The following is a 6,515-nucleotide window of genomic DNA, read 5'->3' on the forward strand; positions in this document are numbered from 1 at the left end:
CGTGTAACCCTTGAAGTCTCTACATTTCTGTAAGTCTAGTGTATTCCCAGCTAGCAGGAACAACCTGAAAACAGACATCTAGTAGCAGTACTTTCTCTATTAAGAAATAATGTGTTCTGTAGTGGCTGTCCCTTGATGTTTCTTGCTAAAGACACTGTGAATTCTCTAGGTAAGCAAAGCAGAAGACATGAAGCTAAGTATTTTACACACCAGTGGAGTGATGAAACCACAGAGCTGCTGTGCTTTGGTGGGTTCAGAGGGAAAGAAAAAAATTGTTTTGAGAGTTCAAGTTCAGCAAGAAGTTTCCAATATATCAGATAAACCTAAACCTGATAAGTTATTTAATGAGAAGTGGTTGGGGCAGATAACCAGGTTATCAAGCCCATCATCTTGAAAAGGAAAAAGGGAACTTAGATAAGAAAAACTGAAAACAGAAAAAAATCAAAAGTGTTTTTCATAGGACAGTCTGGGCCATAGGGACGTCTGTGAAGGGGCTGAATTCACCCTAGCCATCATGAGTCAATTCCTCTCTGCATTGCACAGGCAGCTGAAATGACAGTATTGGCATCATTACTACCCATAGGTAGTCTTTGCATTGCTAAGACTCAGTCAATCCTCTGAATCTAGCTATGTCACTCCTCTGAATCTGACTATGTTTGGGGAATTTATCATTTTTTTCTCTGTTGAAAACAGTTTCTTGTTCAAAAATATAAACCTTTCCTCAGCAATAGATATACTAATATTGAAATGGATGCAATTTCTGGTCCGAATGAAAAAGACAGCTCCACCACTCCAGCACAGCAAACAGTTTGGACTTGCGGCACTCATCTGATGCAGAACAAGATATGCCTTCAGACTGCAAAACACTCCTGAAACAGAGAGGAAACTCCAGTTCTTCTCTAGTTATAAATCATGGAAGATATATGCAAACTGTTGCCAAATGAACCCCTCAGCAACTTCTTAAATCCATTTTTTTGCTGTGTTTGAAGTGATAGAACTCTAAGTCTGAACTGCATTATTCCATTCTATGCTCCCTTTCTTCTCTTCAGACCCTCAGCATCACATTCTCATCCATCTGTAACCGACCACCATAGCAAAAATCCTCTGGTTTTGTCTCGAGTTGTACTGCTTGGAAAGTCTTGCCACTTTTCTCCAGTTCACTGATTCCTTTTCAAACCCAAATCCCGTGTTAAAATTTCCTCCTTCTTTATGATCTGACCCCTTGCTTCTGTCCCCATATGCCCTCCACTTTTGTCGAGACAACTTTGTGCTCAGAATTATTTAATTTGGTTATTGACTGTTCATGGAACACTGAAGCTCTGTGATTAATGGATCACACTGTGTATCCCTGCTGACAAGCACTTCTATGCCATGCAGAGCTGGGATTTCTGTTTTCCTCGCTTTAAAAGAAGATACATAAAACCAGAACCACTCAGTGTTCCTGTTTAACATATCCATAGATTTTATTTCAAATAATCAGTGTTTCATCTGCATCTAAGTCAGACAACATTTCAAAATCCACTTGCCAGGCTCAAGTGCTCTTCAGTCTCTTATGTTCCTCCTCAACAGTCAAGTATTGTATTAGGACACAAAGCTACCAATGGTTTGAAGAGCCATATGGCAACAATGTGGCAATCCTATAACAAAAGAAAGGATTCCTCCAAAAGAGATGGCGCTCGAAGCATTCGGCAGCTTGCCTGTGTGAAACCATTGCTGGTTGGCACCCCTTGCCCAAAGAAACTGGCATGCCGCACTGTGTGCCGGCATCATGCCATCCTAGCAGATGGGCATAAGCGTAAGCAGCCAAGAGACCATATATGAACATCAAACATGTTTTCTAAGAGCATAGTTCATAGCCAAGAATATTTCAATGGTTAGCTGCTTTGTCAGCGTAGTCAAGGAGAAAAACGAGCCAAGGAGAGCGAAGGACCCTCAAAAACCCAACAATATTATAAGTGACAAGATTCAGAGGGTGTCATTGACTAAAGTTCAAAGCACTCTTTGTATCCAAGTACAAGAATTTCATTGTTGGTGAAACTGTAGAAAACTTTTTAGTTATCCTCTGCTGATTTGTGAACGGACTCTCATAAAAGTCAAGGAGCCTAGACATGGGAGGCAGTAAATTCTCAGTTCCACACAGGCTAAGGGAATAACTCACCTCAAGTGGAAGGATACCACTGTTAAGGCACCACACGAGCCAGTGGCTCCCAGGGACCGGTGTCAGCAGAGGCTGCCCATGGTGGCAGGGCCAGACCTTGCAGCCAGGACCCATCCCACCACCCAGGCATCGGGCAAGTTTGTGGTGATGTGGCAGGTCCAAGGTCAAGCTGGGAAGTTGATTAGTGCCCTCAAGGCCCTGACAATAAGCTTTCTCCCTGAAGTTTGCCACAACTTTGAATGCAACCGTTCCTGGAAAAACTAAAATGAGATCGCATTATTATTGGTGTCATGAATCATATTGTTAAGGGAGCAATTGCAGTTTTGCGTGTAAAAGAAACTCAGCTGTAGTATAAATTAAAAGAAGTGCTTACAATAAAAATTATCTACTGAAAGTTTAGTCTGATAAAAAAAGAGTCAAAGAAAGAAATTTATGCTTTCATTTGTGTGCCTCTATCTGTAAAAGTCTGAAATAGGATCAAAATTTGAAATCATTTCAACAATGCAGAAAGAAGGGAAGGGGAAATCAAGAAGAATTCCCCTTGCATTAAGAAATGAGGAGTTCAGCTATAATTATCAGTGTTTTCCAGAACCCCAAATGACTTATGGTTCTTTCATTCACTGTTAAAAATGGCACTAAAGTAGTGTACAACTGTAAAATACTCTTGACTGAATACATTTACAAAGAACTAAAAGGCAATTTCGTCCTCTCTTTAGTTCTTCGGGGATTTCATCCCCAAACTGCTGTTGAAAGAACAGGGCTACATCTTATTCAGGTAGAGAAAGAGCAGGATTCATCTGTTCTGGCTTTAGCCATCTAGCGTAAAATAACCAGTCCTCAGCAGTCAATCAAAGAAGTACATATCAGAAGCCTGATCTGGACTCGACTCAACCTGCAGGTGACCACCCAGCCCAGAGTTGGCCTGGCTCCATCCACATGAACCTGATAAAACTGTGGTTTACTAACCATAGCAGGATAAATGTGACCGTTATCCCATCAGAGTCGTTGCAGCTCACTGCGGAGCTCTGCTTCTCTCACGAGACTAAGACCTTGATTCGGGGGGGGGGGGGGGGGGGGGAAGGCAAGTGTATGGCACAAGCATCCTATTAAACTCAACAAGATAAATCATGTCTTCAAATACTTAAGTGCTTTGCTGAATCAGGCCTTGAGTGCATATGATCAGTATCATTGTTCACAGGAGTATTGTAAAGATGCAAAAGGCTGGGCTGTATACTGAATGGGAACGAGAAGCAAGAAATATGAAAAGGGGAGGGTATTTGTCTTCCGTGATGACACTGTACTGGCGTAAGCAGGACTGCAGCTGACAGACCTCTGAGGTGGAATGCACATTGTGCACCCATACCTGAAATCTTCACTTTGTGTTGTTTTAGGTAACATATACCTGTGCCGGGGACCATTATTACTCTTTTGATTCTGCTCCATCCATTCCATGGTTCCCCCTATGACCTGTAAATTGCTCTTACTTTGGATACGTGTGGAGAGAGAAAAGACCAAAACTGCTAGGCTGTTAGTAGCACCTATCTTTGACAATTAAAACTAATGTTCAGCTTTAACGCCGAAAGTAGATTCCTAGTTTATTATAGACTCTTGCTTTTCTTTTTCCTTTTGGTTGTTCAAAATCTTTTAAGGTGTATTGTAAATGCCTTTAGTTTGTATCTTGTAATCAAGCACTCCAAATCACACCAAAGAAAATTAAAGGGTACACAGCAAGGATGTCTTTACCACTTTCCTCAAGCACGCTAGCAGGAAAACAGTCATGGTGTAGTGGTTGAATATGCTGAATATCTGCAGTTAGCCAGATGTTATGCCCATCCTGTTACGCAAACTGGACACAACTGTGACCTGCAGTCTGCACTATTTCAGCTCGTTGTATCACAGAATAAAATCGCACACCTGAAAAATTTCCTAGGGGTACAAAACACAGTTCTTTGGTTCAGCATCATCAATCATCTTGCATAAATTAACTACTGATTCCCCTTCCTGTACCAATTTCCAAATTCAAGCTCCATCTCAAGTTTCAGAGACCTGGATGCAACTTGTGAGTTAGCTTCTCCAGTGTACACCCATGACCACCCATGATGTGCCCACGTTCCAACAGCAAGAGACTTAGAAGAAAACAATTTTCTGTTGGAGTATTTCTTTACTAGAAAATATCATTCTAATTTTTTTGAGGAAAATTTAAATGAAGCATCTCAGCCAAGTCAAAATATTGCATTTGGACATTTTCTGATTAGAATCTATTGATGTTGTGTTTACTGTATTTTGTAATTTATACTGCATTTTAAATTGTCTTGCAAACTAAAAAGACAAAATTGAACTGTAAAAAAAAAAATTTTTATTTTTATACACGTGAAACTTTTTTAAATGTAAAAAATTTTTACCTAACAAAATGTCCAGTTCTACCACCAAGCCTATGTTTAAGAAGGGTCTCTAACCCACTCTGTTCAGGAGGGTAGTAACATTTCTCTCATTGGAGTTACCCCCTCCATTATTCTATGGAACTTGTTGCCTTAAAAGAAAAATCACTACAAAACCAGCAGTTCTGAGTTAAAGTTAAAGAACACATTCTTTTGCCTTTTCTCTGAGCTTCCACAGAAATGTATATTTACAGAAATGAACATGGCAAATAGCCTACACATTAAGCAAATTTAAAATGATTTTTCGTAATTATCTGTGAATACTTAGAAAAATTCAGATATTTAATTCATAGTTCATATAGTTACAGATGGTTGTGCACTGACGCTACCTGTATATGCTTAAAGTTATCCGACATGATTAATAAACTCTCATTGGGCCAAATTCAAGCCTGGAGTTGCTGCTCAGCTAAATTAAACAAGTTTTCCAGCTCTAAACTTGTCTGCTTTATTCTTACTCCTGAGATATTTCAGGACCATAAAACAACTCTGCTCCTAAATGCTTTCATTTAAATTCTGCTTCTGCTGGATCCTTTCACCACTAGAAAGAAAAGATAACTTTTCCCTTTCCACACACTTCAATCAGACAATAAAGAGCAGATCACCTGCTTTATCTCATACTTTCCTTTTTTCATTCCTGCTTTTAGATGAACAGCTATTGACTACACTCAAAAGCAATTTAAACAACAATAGCGTATTTAGGAACTTTGTCTTGAGGCCAACAAAGAATTCAAAAATCACCCTATGAGACAATTTCCTTAGGTTTTTAATCATGCTTCTGTGGGTATTTTCACTTGCTCTGAAATTTTCCACATGCCAGTAAAGCTGATTTGCTGTTAATTCAGTGAATACTATGTACTTCATGTCTTTAACTGTCCAAAGTAGTCCCGATACTCCCAAAGGGCATGGATTATTTGAATAGAGTAGTTAATGCTATTTTTATCACAAATACATTCCACCTATCAACATCAATATTGTTATTAATGCTATTTTTAATATCATTTAAAAAAAAGCTAAAGCACTACAACTGATAGGTTATGACAAAACCACACTGCCACTGGAGTCACACTGGTCTGTAGAAAATGATACATCTATCAGAAATCACAAAATCCAAACGCAGTCTTTCCATAAAATTACAAAGTTATTAATTTCATCAAGAAATGTCTAATGATAATTGGTGAATGTCTGTGCAGCATCCTGGAAACATTATTTTTTATTTTAAAAACAGAACAACAAAGAAAATACATACGGAAAACTGTCAAGTTTCCCTGCCCCAAGATGGGGGCAATTCCTACACCATTCCTCACACTTGGTTATCTGAACTGTTCCCCAACCTGTATGTAAAGGCCTCCAAAGATGGCAATGCTCTGCCTGTTGTGTCAGGTGTCACCTGACTACATTTTTTCATGCATGCAGATAAATGTTATAATCTGGACAAAGAGAGTTGCATTGGAGTTTGGGTTTGGCGTTGATTATGTAAGGTTCTTAGGAGAGGTCGTCTTTCTTGGTGAAAGAGCTGGGAGAAGCAGCAACATTGTGTTGCTTTAACTGCTCCGACTGAATTTTGTCTTAGCTAAGTCTTTCCCCGGAAACCCAGCACCAGATTCTTTATCCTACCACGAATCTTCTTCTCACATCAGAATTTTGCAAGCTGGTTACAGAGGCTGTTTCCCAACATACTCTCACAGCTCTGTTCAATTTGACTAAATACATCCAGGTTTTCAATTAACAATTTGGGTATACTAGACTCTAGATATAAATTAGCTAGATTCTCCACTTGTGTGAATCAGCCTAGGGCCATTGCCTTGAGCATAAACAACCCCCTTTGCCCCAAGCTTTGAATATTTATCATCGAAGGGACTGAACTGCCCAGACTAGCAAGCTGATGGAGCAGAAGCAAAAAGGATACATCAACTCATATC

The sequence above is a fragment of the Dromaius novaehollandiae genome, chromosome 1 (genome assembly GCF_036370855.1).
Source record: "Dromaius novaehollandiae isolate bDroNov1 chromosome 1, bDroNov1.hap1, whole genome shotgun sequence".
In the NCBI taxonomy this organism is placed as follows: domain Eukaryota; kingdom Metazoa; phylum Chordata; class Aves; order Casuariiformes; family Dromaiidae; genus Dromaius; species Dromaius novaehollandiae.